Consider the following 16,696-nt stretch of genomic DNA (forward strand, 5'->3'; position numbering starts at 1 on the left):
TGGGGTAGTTGGTCATCCTTCTGGACACCTATCCTGTCTGGTTGTATGTTAAACATTCAGGGTGGGTACAAAGATGAGCAAGATACCCTCTCAAACTACTGGGAAGCCTGGGACAGTTTGGGAAAAACCAACTCTATCCTGATGGGATTCATCTAGTGGAGGTATAGGCAACATGCCCTGGGAGAGAAGCCACCAGGAGACATACTGCCTTCAGAGACCTGGACCCAAAGTTCTCCACACTATGGGAGGATTCTCATGCTGGTGGCACAGTTCCAAAGGTTCAGATTCTCTTTCCCTGGTCTGCCCTGTGCCATGGTCTTGCCCCCTTCCAAGTCCCCCTTCCATGGCACCTCTGAACTCTCAGAGAATGGCTCCTCCAGTCAAGCCAGCCACTGCTAGGGGTGAAGAAAAACAAAGGTCAGGCCCTGAGAGCTGCTGGAATAGTCCCACATTTTTGGGTCTCTCCCTGAACTAGATACTTTTGAGGGCTACCCTAACGATACTGCCTTAGTAAATTGGCTCTTGAGCTCTGGAATTTCAGCTGGCCCAGCCACTCCATACCCTTTCTTCCCTGGGAGCACAGTTAATTCCTTTGCTTGACTTCCCAGGACATAAGTTCAAGTTTCTTTAAGTAAGCACAGTCACAGTTGCATCCAATCCTTAGAGAAACTCTTCCCCTGTGTTTGCTGCCCCTCTCTCTGGCTTTCCTCATTTGTGGGGGTTCTCTGCTCTGTATTCTTATTGCAGTCACATGGAGAGTGTTTTAAATACAACAATGCTGCTCCAATTCTCCAACTACACCAATTCACCAGACCAATTATATTTGAATCTCAGGAGAGAGACCCAGTCATTGGTATGGTTTAAAAGACTGCCACTGAATGACTCTAATATTCAGCCAGGGCTGAACTTTCTAAAGGGTAAACCATCCCACATGCAGTACATTTAATGGCACGGGGTAATGATTAGGCACCTTAGCCCCTCTTACCTATTAACTAGATATTTTTGAATCAATTAAATGGAGTTCTTTTATCAGTTAATTTAGCCATACCATCTGGAGGTAGAAAATATCACACATTTACAACATCTAGAGAGAGAAACATACTTAAACCTACAGACAGACACAGAGATGTTACAGATTCTATCCTAAAGTTCTAGTAATGAATCAGGTAAAATAATACAAAGGACACTGGTTATAAAGAAGTTAGATCCAAATTGTGTGCTTCTGGCAGATGGAATAAGTTAAAGTGGACTATTCAGTGGCCACGGCTTTTTACTAGTATTTGTGGAGAAGACAGTTAAGATTTTGTATTGACCGAAGTTCCAAATCACATTTTCCCCTTTCATTTTCCTTCTGATAAGAATTTCCTCCCTGAAATTCACATTTCAAAGAGGTGACCCAGAAAGGAGTTCCTGTTGAAGACCAGCTAGAACACTTACACCTCAAAGGCAAGGGGAAAGAATGCAAGTTGCTTCAGGAAGGAATTTTGTTTTTGAAGACCAGAATTCTTACAATACTTAAAAGCCTTTTGAGATAAATAGGGGAATTTCTGCCACTGGTAAAAAGGAATTGTTTCTAGAGCTGCATTTCTGGTTCTGCAAAGATTTGTAAGACAAAGACTGTTGCTTTTTAATTCCTCAAAGAATTGGGTTTCAGCTTAAATTATATCAAGGAGTTGATCTGCTTATCAAAGCACATTATTTCTATGTTCTGGATCTAGAGCTGTGTGTCTTTGGAATGTCTTAGTAAATCCTTTCATAAAGGCTTCAGAGGGGTCCTCCCTTGCCTCTTGTATACATTTAGCTTAGGGGATAAAAACATTTCTACCAGGCTCTGAATATCAGCTTCAAATTTGGCCGACTTCTGACCATAGAGATACTTTTAAAAAATCCTTTTGTGGGCTGAACCCCAAGACAAAGAGTAAATGTTCCTGGAAATATTAAATAACCTGCCCTGGGTATAAGAGGCAAGCCCAAAGAGAGTATAGATATTACCCTCCCAAGGTCCAGAGCCACTCCCAAAGATAACCAGAAGAAAGCAAGACTTTCACAATTCTCTTCAGATCTGGTAATAGTTCGGTAGGAACCCAGCTACAAATGGAGTTCAATTCACATTTCTGTCCACACATAGATTGCCACAAATTGGGTGCAAACCACATTTCTGTCTGGTGATATATTGGGGCCCCCAACCTGACTTCCAAACTGACAAAAGCCAAAGTTATCAGTACACAAAATGAGACAAACAAGAAGGTAATGGCTGTTCCTATAGCCAGTGGGTCTGGATTTGAAAAGGAAGGGATCACATGAAATTTTATTTTCCTCTGTTGACTGGGCACTACAGGTAGAAATTTTGGTAAGAACCCTCACCCTTCACTGGCAAAGGATCCCATCTGTAGGCTCTGTTATCTGCCAGAACTTGGTAAGATTGTCCACTAATTTTAATTTTAGTTTCCTGTGCTATTTAAGTAAAGGACATAGAAGTTTGCCAGAAAATCCCTCAGAGTCCAATCCATCCTAGAGGGGTCCATATGGGAGTGCTCCTTCAAAGATAAATATGGGGGGCATCTGTAAGGTCATTAACTTGGTAGACTTTTGTTTATGGCTGTGTAGTCTCTTCAGAATGGAAAGAAAATTTAGACAGAGGATAATTGGAATAAGTATGCAGGTAAAAGAGGACAGAGAGGAGCAGCTCAAGTCGTGTCTGCCTTATAGTCTTTTGTTTCAGATACCTCCTGTGTCTTTAATTTTTCATTAGTTTTTGCAATGAATCTTTCAAAAAAAAAAAGCTATTTTTAAATCTTGAAGCCTTTTGGAAGCTTATTAATACCAATTAATATAGGTATCCCATTCTGTCTGTCTAATTCAGGAACCCTTGCTTGTAAGTGCGTGTCTTAAATGAATGATTTTGTCTAATTGGAACATTCCCCATAATGGTCATTCTATTTTAGGTTGTTTTAAGATTTTGTCTTTTTGTAGACACTTTTAGCTTCCAGGACCACAGTTCTTAGACATAAAATAATTAGGTATGACAGAAAATAGGATACACAACTCTTCAGATTCAAGGATGACATTTCTTTCACCAAGCCTTGGGTGCCTTGGAGCCAAATAATACCTAAGAGGGTCATACCACAGGACTGGGGATTATATGTTGTTTTACAATTTACCCTGTACCAGGGATATTTTCATGAGGTTAGTGGGTGACCTAGTGTCATTCTAACCCAACCCATGACCAACTTTTATAGGCAGAAGACAGTAGGACAAGGAAGTTTTACCAACAAAAAGTAGATTGGTTATGGGAAGGTCACTTTCCTTTGGGGAGCTTCAGCGGACTATCAGGAAGAATACCTCACTGGTGCAGACCAGGTAATTCTAGACTGACTGGTTTCAGATTCCATTCCTCCATTTTGGGCCTATGATCTCTTTTTTAACATTCTTTAGTTTGAATAAAATCTGATCATTTCCAGGCAGGTGGTCTTGAAGGAGGAGGGAGAATGAGGAGCCCACCTGTCTTAGGGAGGAAGCATCCAAACCAGGGGAAAGGGGAGGGAAGAACTAAAGCCCAGCTTCGCTGATGTCATAGATTTGGCTCAAAGATGTCATTCATACTGATTTGCTTGCTAGTTTTTTGGGTCACCTTCCCTCCCTGGATATTTCATTCTTGAAGGTTACCATATCACTGTCCCCTCTTTAACCAAAGGCAGGGGAAATGATAAGAATTCATGTCCTTTTTAAGGAGAATTATCAGCAGGGCTAGGTTGGTGGGGGCTTCTCATTCCTGGTTTGTTGAGGTCATTCCTGTGGACAAGGAGAAGATGCCAGAATTTGCCCAGCCAGACCTGGAGGCACCAGGCCAGTTCTGAGCTCAGTTTAATTTTACCCACCACGAAATCTTTTTCAATGTCGTCCAGCACATTGCAGGCCTTTGATGAATATAAAATAATAACAATAACAAATCATTGTCTTCAACCTGCAAAACCTTCTTTCAGCACCAAAGTCACAGCTGGGCTAGATATTTTTGGAAGGAAGTCCTACTTATCTCCTTGACCTCCAAGAGCCCTATCCAGGGTTAGAGAGATCCCAGACTGCAGTGAGTAGGAACCATAGGCTAGGCCACACTGAACGGAGTTTATGCCCTGCCAAAAGGAGTCAGGGGTCCGGGGAGGAGTCAGGAGAAAAAGCAGTGATCCCAGGGGCTACTGCTCATGACCAGAGCCTCTTATTCCAGCACTCGGTCTGTGAAACCCACCACCATCAGCCAGAAGGCCTCGTTCTGCCCCTCTGCCATCTTGCCCTGGTTTCTCCTGCCATCCAGGAGAACCTTGTTCTATTAGCAAAGTCAGCCACCCGGGGCGGGGGGGTGGTGCGCACGGATACAGTTATTTGCTGGCTTTTATTTTCTTCTTAATGGTTAACCTGGGGGGGAAAAAAGTCTTGTTTGGCTACGAAGGGCAGCATGTTTTATCTTAGATTCCACTCCTCTGTGTGTAGATTTTCAAATCAAGAAGAACCATCACCCATTACCAATGAAAGTACCCCACCGCTACCCTGTGTTTCTGTTTCTTCCTCTGTGCTGTGGAGGATAAAGGGTGGAAGAAATAATCCAAGAAGAGAGATTAAAAAATAAAAGTTTCAGAAGTGGCAGTGAGAGAAACCAACGTTCAGAGGATGAAAAATGGAAGAACATGTCACAAAAAGCGGAGAGAGAGAGAAAAGCCCAGTGCCCTAAGGCATCCATGGTATGTAGTGAATTTGCTTCTCTCCTTTGCATCCAGACTGGTCCTGGTTACGAACGATCATTGGCAGAGTTGAGAAAATTGTCGCTCAGATAATTTTCTGTGTTCTGTGTTTCCCATGAGGAACACTGGTGGAGAAGGACTGCATGAACAAATCAAAATAAGCAAATGGGGACTCATCCACAGAAGATAAGCCCAGGGTTTCCCATGAAGTAGCAGCACCTTTGCATGCCACAGGACAGAACCAAAGAGAACAATTATGTAATTATCACCACTTTAATACATACAATAATTCATGTAGTTTCAGGTTTCCTCTGTTTCTCCACTAGACCAGAAGCTCTGTAAATCCCCCCAGCACCCAGGCCAGTACTGGGAACGTAGGAAGTGCTCAGTAGACACCTAACGATGGGGACACATGATGGTCTGGCTGCGGTGGATCTGAGGAACAGCCAGGATGGTTGGTGTTGCTCAGTGAAGGGACACAGATAAACCCATTTTACAGATGCAAGAATGAGGCTCAGACCTAAAGCCAGTCTGTATCCCACAACTAGCCTACGAGCAGCTTGTCAATGGTAACATATATTAGCCATGCTGCAAAACCCAAACCCTACCAGACCTGGGAGCAGGAACCTGTCCATGTCCCATGTTGGTGGGACCTGCAGGGAGACAAGCAGTACAAGTGCCAAGGGCCTGAGGGTTTGGGAAAGAGTCTAGGGAGAGGGGACACTGTGGTGTCCTCACCACAAGTTCAAATGAATGCGGGGGAACCACAGCAGCAAAACCCACACCTGGGCAAAGCCTCCTGAATAGACAGTGAGGAAGGGAGAAGTTCGGTAAGGTCAGAGCCTCAGGACTTCAAAACTGACCTGTCCCTGCTCTGCAAAGGGCTTGCATTAGCCCTGTGGTGAGGACAAATGGGCTGCGCTCCTCACCTGAGAGGTAGAGCTGGAGGCAAGGGATGCCTCAGGAAGGCCAGTCTTGAAGGAGAAGCCTCTCTTCAAGGACCACAGCTGCCTGCACGCTGGACTTGCTGACCCTGGTCCAGCCCAATGAGGGAGGCAACATTTCTTCTTCCCTATTTCACAGGTTTGAACATAGGCCCCACAGGGTGAAATAGTCTGCTCAAGGTTACCTGGGAAACAAAGTAGCTCAGATCCCTAGTGTCGCCCCTCCCACCGTATCTCATTGCCCCTCTGGGGCCTAGTGTGGGGCCCTGATGCTCACTCTTGCCCTCTCCCCATCTTTCTTCCAGCAAACACTTGCAGAACCCCCTGCACCCTGGGCCTGGCACCGAGGCAACACAAGACCACTCATAGGCCCATTAGCCACCACAGTCCTCCGTTGAGGGCAGCCTGGGGTCCCTCGTGGATCTCCGCTCACAACCTTTTGGAGCCTACCTGACGGAGTTGGTCCACTCTCTGTTGAGAGCTTGGGGTCACTCATTCTCCACCCAAAGAACTCAAGGCTTAGGGAATGAAGCACATGACTCCTCTCCACACTCCTTCACCGTGAGGTTGGAAGAACGGGTGAGTCATGGCTCCAGGTGTATAATATGCAGACACTACCTTGTCAGGGGCGTCTTTTCTCACTGACACCGGCATGGACCTGACCATTGAGTCCTAAAAGGTGACATGGGGGGTCCGCGACCTGGGGATCCCTCAGAAACCAGACCTTAGACTGACTCTGAAGGCAATCCCCTGATGCCCTAGACTCCTCTTGTCCAAAGAAGGGTCCTTCTTTGTTTCTGAGAAGCTTACTCTCCTAAGGGATTGCAGTTGCTGAAAAGACCAGAAGTGATACCTCAGGAAGATGGTGGCTCCCAGGCAGGCAACCCACTCAGAGTCAGGGACCACAGCAGCTGTCCCTCATCTTTACCCCACACCCAACTGGCCAGAGTGATGGGCTCATCTCTGAGTTCATCATGTCACCACCTATCTCCTCCCTAGTGGCCACAGTGACACGCCTCCCCAGCTGTCCCAGCTTCCTGAACAGAAGCAGTTGTGTCCCCGTCACCTTTAGTCTCAGTGTTAGCTGGTCCATAAGCACAGGAGAGATCTCTGTCTTTAAAAAAGGATCATGGGAACCTTAAGTTCACAAAGAAAAAAGAAGAATAGTAATGGCTCTGTATTTATTTGGATCTTCCCACATGCAAAGCCCTTCGTATTCATCCATTTGCTCCTGACAGCAGTGTAGCGATGTGGGTATTACTATTAGCCACATAGTTGGATGAGGAGACTGGGCGAACGACACAGAGACATGAGGAGCCTGGACTAGGATGCCCACCCAGGCAGCTGCCCCAAGCCCCCATCCTCAGCCACAGCGCCCCGGCACCACTTTTTCCCTAATAAAGGATGGATTCCCTGGGGTCTGCCTTTTTCCAAAAATAAACATGACTCTGATTCATTTTAATTGGCCTGGCACACAGTAGGTGTTCTATGACTAGCTATAAAAGATGAATAATCAGTGGCATAAATGTTGCTGAGGAAGTGCATCCGGGAGGAGGAAAGAAGCGGTTACCTAAAGCCTCGGTCTTGAAACCTAAGCAGAAATGCCTCCCTGTGGGGCGCCTGGGTGGCTCAGTGGGTTAAGCCTCTGCCTTCGGCTCAGGTCATGATCCCGGGGTCCTGGGATCGAGCCCCGCATCGGGCTCTCTGCTCAGCGGGGAGCCTGCTTCCCTTCCTCTCTCTCTGCCTGCCTCTCTGCCTACTTGTGATCTCTGTCAAATAAATAAATAAAATCTTAAAAAAAAAAAGAAAAAAAAAGAAATGCCTCCCTGTGCTGTGGCGCGTGTGTGCTACACGTGTGTGTGTCTGATCCACAAGCACAGGCAAGCACGCGTGCACACGCAGCCACAGCCTCAAATGTGAGAAAATGAGTATTAATTGCTTGCGTGGAAAAATGTTACAGGCTCCTCCATCCCGCAAGATGTGCGTGGAAACTGTTCCCACATTGAAATACAACATCGCTTCTGCTAATTTGCTAAGAAGACTACAGCTAACGACACTAAACCTCTGCTGGCTTTATTCAGCAGCATCCGGAGCCTGGTGGAGCTGCAGGAGGCAAAAACCCAGAGTTCCCGTGCGGGGAGCAGAGGGGTCTGTCGGGCTTTTGCCCGTCCCCTCTACTGCAGGAGCTTAGGAAGGCCCCCAGAGACCCAATAGCGGCTGACACCTGCAATACGACAGAGGAGACACGCGCTAAACGCTCCTTCAAGTGTAGATGCTTCTATGCTCCCAGCATGCGTGCGTGCGTGAGTGTGCCTGCACGTGTGCCTGGCGCCTGTAAACCCAGAGTCCAAATTAGTCCCTCATTTCAATACTTCCTTATCTTCCCCAAAATATAGCCACTTGTGTCAGATACATAGGTCTACATTTGAGGTTCAGAAATGGACTGTTCGCCTGTTGGACTGTGCCTCAACGCCCCCCACCCCCCGCCCCGTTTTATATGTCACTTAAACCATCCCTTTAAGAAAGAATGAGCAAACACGGGGGACAAAAGATCTCTGAAAGCAGAGCCCTAGGAAGGAAAGGTCAGAGAAGGGAAGGCCATAGTTTGGGGATGCCCAAAGTGGGCTGCGGCAGGATAGAGCCCACTCAACCTCTGCCAGGTGACAGGGCCACGGAGTGCCTTCCTTTGGCCCCTCCACGCTGAAAGCCTCTCCTAGGACCTCAGAAGCCAGCATCCCCTCTCCTCACTACTTCCCATCACTGACATTCTGGAAACGGAGCTCTTCCCACTCCCTTTTTAAGAGGTTATAAACAGGGGCACCTGGGTGGCTCAGTGGGTTAAAGCCTCTGCCTTTGGCTCAGGTCATGATCCCAGGATCTTGGGATCGAGCCCCTGCATTGGGCTCTCTGATCAGCGGGGAGTTGGCTTCCCCCCCCCCCCCGCCTCTCTGCCTACCTGTGATCTGTCTGTCAAATAAATAAATAAAATCTAAAATTTAAAAAAAAAAGAGGTTATAAACATGAAGTCCGTGTCTCTCTGAACACGTGCCTAGTTGCTCCATTTTGCTCATTTTGACTGGAGCTTTGCTTCCTGTTCTGACACGGAAAGGCGAGAACGAAGCTTAAGATCACTCCGCCACCCTGTGGCCACCGGGAGAACTGCATTCTTCACGCGGGACAGCCTCCGAGCTCCGAACAATGAGGTCTCTTAAGCAGAATAGAATTTTTTAATCTATTACCGAGATGAGCGCCTCCTAAAAGACTCCACGATAATTATTAATTAGCCTGGAAATAGCCTGTTTTCATACAATTATCTACAAATGTTCTTGTGGTAAAAGGGACCGATTCATCTATTTCTAGGGGCTTTGTTCTACCGAATGGAATGGTTAGAAGCCACCTCCAGGGCTCGTCCGGTTCATTCTCCTGCCTGAAGGAAGGATGCCCTTCAACCAGTCCAGGAAAAATACATGCTGCCATTTTCTGAAGAGTGTCTGGAGGGGATGTCGTAATCTCCCGGTAACACACACCCATGTGAAACTCAAGGAGTCAGAAGGTTTTCCCTGGAGTCAAACCCAAATAAATTCTTTCTGCCACCAATACCTGGGGAGAAAAAAAAAATACAAGCACTCCCTGTTGAATCAGATTATGTGAGTTCAAATCCTGGGGCCCGCACTTACTCGTTCCAGGCCTTGTTCTTCTCATCTGTGAGGTGGGAAGGGTAAGAGTTATGCCTTACGATTGTGGAAGTATCCAAAGGCATAATATGTGCAAAAGTACATTGTAAGACACAGAATGCAGTGGAAATGTGGCTCCTGGTTATTCTCAGTAAATGTTGCCAAGTGGCAGAAGTAATTTACACAGGGGCAGGTCGCTCAAAATTAGGTCCTCAAACTCAGAGCCAGCATAAACAAAGAAGGCCGGCAGTGCAGGACTGGGAGACTGGGAGACATTCCTCATATCCTCCTGCTTACAAAGCACAACGAGAGGGAGCCCACTCACAGCACCATGAACCACAGACCTTTTCCTGAGAATTTGAAGTCGGTAATAATCCCCCAAAGTCATAAGACTGCCAATGCAGGAGCAACACTGGCCCGGGGCAGGGAGGCCCAGGGCTCTGCCACCCAGAGCCTGCCTTTCTCAGGGAAAACATCTGTTCTGGATTTTCTGGAGTTCTGGTTTCAAATATTCCAGTCTAGTGCTCCCAAAAGGACATGTGTGTTTGGAGGGGTCTGGCAATATAGTGCTCAAAGCCCTGGAATCCACCACAATTCATCCCTGTGGTGCCCTTTGGAAACAAAGAGACAGAGAAGATCAAAAATCAAAAAACCCTCACTGGGGTTTCTGAAACCCCAGTCCTGAAATGGAGGGCCCTCACAGTCCCCACCTCTCCAGGGAGTTGAAGGGTCACCTCTTAAGGGAGCCCTGAACCCCAGACTGGGCTCAGAATCCTCCGGAGTCTCCGCCCCAGGCCCCAACAATCTCCTGGGACCAGGATCAGCAAAGACCCTTACTCTGAGCGCCAACACCGCTGGTAGCTCGGCGCCCTCTAGTGGAAATCGAGTGAAAGACGGACTAGAGAGATGCAAAGTGAAACCTGACCAGGCCAGCCAAGTGAGTTTCTCTTCCAAATTTTCTTTCCTCCACTTTGGGATTGCCAGCACACATCTGCTTCCACGTTGACTGGCGGGCGGACTCCAGTGTCTCCTATGAAACCAGTCCAGAGAACGACCTTCAATTCATAACAACTCACAGAAACCTTGAAAATTTTTCTGAACAGCAGCTCTCTCCACCTCCAAGAAAAACAATGAAGTTGGGTTTTTGGGAAGGCTTACTCCCTTGATGGGTTTCGCACATGGTTCTCCTGGTTCAGGGAACTTTCAAATCTGGGCCATCCAATCCGGGCACAGCCCTTTCAAAGAGGAGGTCTGAAAACTGAGACAAATAGTGGCTGTTCTTTTTAAATCGCATCACTTCATTTGCAAAACATTTTGGTCTTTTTATTAGTCCCTTTAAAGTTTAAAGTCCATTCTGCAGTGCCCATGCATTTGCAGGAACTCAGCTCCAGTAATGCTTCAAGCAGATGCATTCTGCCCTACTTTGTGGGCATGGACAGAGGTGGGCTTTCATTTTCATCCAAGTTAAAAATTGTCTTTATAACAGAATAAATCAATCACTAAATAAGGGTCATTAACATGCTTATCAATATATATTTTGCATAGTTAATTTCTGAGTGGATTCAGATACTGATGCAACCTACCAAATGTTTTAACAGGGTGTGAATATAGATATTTAACAGAAATATTGGGTCAAAATGACAAAATCAAAGACCACTCGGATTTAACTAATACCTCTCTTTTACTTGGTTCCTCTGAGCAGCGAGCATCCTGCCAGACACTTTACACATACAGTCTTGTGCAATCTTCCCAGCCCCTCCACGTGACAGGTATTATTATTTCCACATTATTGCTGAGGAACCAAGAGAGCCACTCAGCCACTGTGCAGAGGTTCACCCTGTCCGCTAGAAAAGCCTCTGCTCTCTCCTCTCTGCTTTCCTGCCTCCCCTGTATGTGCTGTACACTCTGGCAGCCACGACCCACTTCTCCAGCACCCTTGCCCAGAGGATGCTGATGGGGTGAACAAAAGAATTTAAAACACTAGAATTTCAAATCAGAAAGGTCAAGTTAAAGGAAATGCTTAAAAGGAAGAGGATGTGGGACATTCAGCAGAAGGTTTTCATGGAAAGAAGTCTTTAGAAAAGAAACGTGGTCCAAAACAGTGTCCCAGATCCAAACGACATGAATACCCTTGGAACCTTGAAAATCAAAATCAAACTGGGCACAAGACAGTGTTAAGTACTCCCAGGAAGACACAACATCCAAATTTACCAAAAGCACTGCTTCTGAATAACAGATTTGGAAACATAAAAAGATGCTCCCTGCCAGAAGAGGACTTTGGCTCTTCTCTGGAGCACTTAAACACTATAAAGATTGTAAAAAAAAAAAAACTTAAAATGATTAATTAATCTTAAACTTCACCTTTCCTTATTAAATGCCTCCAAGTCTAAGGGACCTGGCTCCTTGGTCTGAAAGGAATTTAGTTAGCATTTATAACCTGTCAGTGTAAATATCTTTTCAAGAGACACATATGATTATTTTAATTCAAGAAGCCAATTCAGCGTTTATAAAAGGTAACTAAATCCGTCAGCATGCCCATCCATTTTCTTTTTGCATTAATAAGTCTGTGCTTCATAATTTAATTCTGAAGTGTACAATTCAAGTGTGCTTAGATTAGTAATAATTATGCACATATTAATATATAAGTTTACTTTATTGCAAGAGAATTAACATAAGGAAATTTTGTTCTCAAATTTTGAGAGCAATGAAAATGATAAAGTTCTGTTAGACCCAGTTGTTTCTTCCTTACCTCAGTGCCTCCCTAGGCCAAATGGTCCAGATAAGCAGAGACCGGTTATGTCTGTGTCCCCAGCTACTGCAGTGCTTGGCACATGCTAGGTGCTCATTAAGTTTTTCTTTAATTGACTGTGCTAATGACTAGCTTGCAGGTTGGATTCCGAGGAAGATTTCTAAGTTTCGCCAAGGACAAACGTACCTGCCATTATTTAAAAGAATGTCAAGCTCATCACAACCAGGCCTTTTTACTCATGGTTGAAATGACTTAGCCCACTAAAGAGCCAGAAGGACTTTCAGAACCAAGGTGTTCCATTCCCATCAAGGAGACGGGCGAGAAGTGAGGGCACCCTGAGACCTCTACCTAGGCCTTGCCACTATAGACCGGAGCTCCTCTCTTATTCTGGGCAGCTGGGGCCCAGGAGTTGACCACATAACAGAAAAGCAGCAGCATCAAGACGAGTAAGGGCATCTTTTCTCTGCCTACCATGGGCACTCCAGCTGTCACTGTCTTGGAGTCGGGCAGTCCAGGAACACATGACAAAATGCACAAGGAGCTCTGCCTGATGCCCAGAGAGGTAAGGTCAGAGTCCCTCCTCCTCCGCAGCTGGGAACTAGGGAAGGGGCAGATTAAAAAAAAAAAAAAAAAAAAAGGAATTTGGGGGAAAAGAAGGAAAAGCCATGAAGTGGAATCAAATGCAGACATCCCACATTAGTCTGAGCCACTCCTTAACCACGCACTCCAACCCCGGCCTGCGTTATATGGGATGTCCTGCTTAGATGATCTGCCCTGTGAAGACAAGAGCCATTCTGGAAGAAGATACAGTATGTCTTTATGAAAAGGCACTTCATAGGTTTCTGACAGGAGAGAAGAAGTTACAGCAAGCTTCCTTAGAGAGCAAATGAGACCACCTTGTCCCTCTCTGTTTTGACAAAGATGTTGAATCAAAAGCAAATGTTTCTAGAAGCCACTAACTGCCCAGAGCTCTGGTTTTCACATTAATTAATCTAATCAGCCCTAAAACATGTTTGTTTCAAGGATGTGTGTTGTGCTTCATAAGAAGGAGGTTTCTGGCTCTCTGCTCAACGGGAGCCCGCTTCTTTCTCTCCTTCTGCCTGTCATTTCCTCTGTTTGTGCTCTCTCTCTCTGGCAAATAAATAAATAAAATCTTAAAAAAAAAAAAGGAGGTTTCTGATGGAAGCATTTAGTACGTGTTAAACAAGGTACGTGTAGGGCTGGGCTACCATAAAGAAACACAAAACAAGTGCCATCCAAGGTCAAGAGCTTCCTCAACCCAAATCAGATTCCTGTCAGGCCCTACTAGATCCAGAAACATTTCCCTACCCAGAAAACCTCATTAGCTTGGATTGCTGAAGTAATTCAAGCCAGGCCTCTGCTCCGTCAATGAAATAAAAAAGTTAGGTAGAGCTAATTAATAGTGTAAAGTGTCACTTAAATTACTCTCAAGCATTCTCAATTACCTTAGAAGCAGCAATTGACAATCATTTAGTATATGAGATATGAATCAACTTTATCTAATTCATTAAAGTGGGTCCCCCCAGAGCCCTGGCCAGACCATACTCTGATAGCCTAGTTTAACTTACAAAATCATTTGTACCCAAAAATAATAAAATTGACTTTCCTTAGAAATCCCCTTCCACAGAGTCTGACTTTGTACCTTTTTACTATACCTTATAGAATTTCTATCTTCAAGGAAAAGACACCCACATCGTATAGAGTAGTGTGGAGTCTGACTTCCTCTCACTGCGCATGCGCCTTCCCTCCCTAACAAAGGGTTCATGGCTCTCTAAAACAAGGGCCTTGTCTCCTGGCTTGGTTCTCGCTCTGAGAGCCCTCGCCTTGTTGCAGCCGCTATCATGTGTCAGAATCAAACCTCGTTACTTTGTTGGGAAACCATCAAATGTCAGAAATCTCTAATGTCAAAATCTCAAAATGTCAAAAATCTCTTGGGCAAATTAGCTCTCTAGAGGAAAAATAGATACATTTTCCCATCTGGGATTTTGATCCTGCATGCTCAGTGTTTTGGGAGTGTGAGGGGAGAAGGGGAGGCTGAGGTGGGGGTGGCGGTGGGGGAAGGTGGCAGTCTGCTTCATCAAAATATTAATTTTTCTTTAACTGCTCCCCATTTTCAGTGTAGTACCCCAAACTGCCCCCCACTGGGTCTGTTACCTCAGAACGCAGAAGCTCTGTCAATTTCCCCAGGGTACTACCCGCCCCACCCATCACACCCCTGCACATGACTCCTTCCTCCCACCTGTATCCTTCAAAGTTCAGAAAAGGGATGTTAGCTGGCTGTGGGAGGTTGGGGAGATGTGGGGATCTAACTACTCACTTAGGACTTTCAAGGCATCCTCTTCTTTACATTTCCACCCCAAAACATGGCCTCCTTTACTTTCAAGTCTCCCCAGAGTTCTTCAGCTTGATCCCCACTCCTACCGTATCCCTACCAAACCTTGTGTCAGCTCCATCCAGTTTGCTCAAATACAGTCAAATTTGTGACCACCTCTCATGAGCTGTCCTCGCCCTTGGAGTTCCGTGTCCGTGTCACTGCTGTCATCTGGAGGGACTGTGGGGAGAAGGCAGATGCATGGTCGAGCTCGGCTTTGTTTACCCAGACATCTTCAGAGCAGGGCACCTTCTGTATTTGATCCGGTTTTCCTTCCTTGCCTTTTGCCAAGACCCAGAATTACTTCAACATCTGCCTTCTTCCTCTCACCAGGAGCCCTACTCCCTGTACAGGAAGTGTCCGTAGAGAATACTGTGTAGCTCTGGCCTGAAAGATAGCCTTGTGCCTTCTGGTACAGTTCTTCCAGGTGTGTGGGGGGGGGGGCATGGGGGGGCGTCCAACTCACCAAGCTGTGCTAACATACTTCTTCAGTTCTGATATTACCATGAGTATGAGGCTGTGATCTTTTTTTTCTTTCAAATATGAAATGTTTTGTATACCTACAGTGTGAAAAATACTTACAAACACTCATGCACTTATCACCTGGATTTAACAGATGTCAACATTTTGCCATTTTTGCTCTCAATCCCTCTTTCACTGTTCACAAACAAGTCACCGTAAACATACCAAAAGCCATCCTTCTCCCATCCCATTCCTTTTGTCACCCACCCTTCCTAGAAATCATCAGTGTCCTGGAGTTGGCACGTGTGATTTTCATGTGCCTGAAATGTCTTGTAACTTGTTCTTTTCACTCCACATTTTTTTAACTTATATATGCCTGTGTGCGTGCACGTGCACACACACAGTTCATTTCTTACACCTGCCATTTTAGTAATCCTTTTATGTTCTTTTTTAACCCACTACTGATAGACAGTTGTTTCCATATTTTTGTTTTTATTTGAAGTGTTGCAGTAAACATCCTTGTATGTTTACTTATTTCCTCTTTGCTTGAGAGTTTCTCTAGGTTGGATGTTGAGAGTGGAACTGTTTTGTACGCCTGTGTTCAGCTGTGTGGGTAATGCGAAATTGCTCTCTAAAGCGATTTTATATCCCATCAGCAATGTTTTACTGGGCCCACATTTCCGCATCCCGTGAAACATCAGCTGTGCTAAAACTTGGATTTTTTGTCAATCTGACAGATGCAAAAGGGCATGTCATTGTTTCGATTTGCATGTTCCTGATTACTTTTCAGATTTCCTTTTCAGTGAACTGTCTGTTCATTGCCTTGGCCCATTTTTCTATTGGGTTGTCTTTCTTCTTACTGAGATGAGGGAGTTTGTCATATATTCTTAATTAATAACCCTTGGTCAGTTATCCAGGCTGCAAATATTCCCTCCTTGTTCATGGCTTGTCACTTCACTTTCTAATGGTCCTTCCTCCTACAGGAAATTCTAGCTTCTCAAGACCATAAAGATATTCTCTCATATTTTCTTCCATAAGTTTTAAAGTATTACTTGCATATAGAGCCTCTTTATACCTAGTATTTATTTTAGTGTATCATATGAAGAAGAAATCTTTATATTTCTCCATATGAATAAATTAATTTCCCAAGCATCTTTACTGAATATTTTATTTTGATGAATGGAATTTTTTTGAGGTGAAGTTCACATTAACAATGAACCATTTTAAAGTACACAATCAGTGGCTTCTAGTGCACGCAGAATGTTGTGTGGCCACAGTCACTCTCTAGCTAGACAACTTTTTCATGATCCCTAGAAGAACATCCCACATTCTTCAAGTAATCACTCTCCATTTCCTCTTTCCCCAGCCCCTAGCAACCACTACTTTGCTTTCTGTCTCTGTGGCTTTGCTTATTCTGGATACTTAATATAAAAGGAATCATACAAAATGGGACCTTCATGTCAGGCTTCTTCGACCTATCCCAGAGCTATTGAGGAACATTCATTTCATAGCATGTTTCAATACTTCATTCCTTTTCATGGCTGAACAATATTCCATTGTATATGTATACCATGATTTGTTTACCCATCCATTCGTGACTATTATGAGCAATGCTGCTGGTCTTGACTGAAATTTAATGCACCTCTGAGGATATAGGAGTTTCGATATGTAAAGCACTGAGCACCTGGGTGGCTCAGTTGGTTGAATGTCCAACTTTTGATTTTGGCTCAGGTCATGATCTC

The sequence above is a fragment of the Enhydra lutris genome, unplaced genomic scaffold, assembly GCF_002288905.1.
Source record: "Enhydra lutris kenyoni isolate GAN:26980312 unplaced genomic scaffold, ASM228890v2 scaffoldscaffold31, whole genome shotgun sequence".
Classification (NCBI taxonomy): domain Eukaryota; kingdom Metazoa; phylum Chordata; class Mammalia; order Carnivora; family Mustelidae; genus Enhydra; species Enhydra lutris.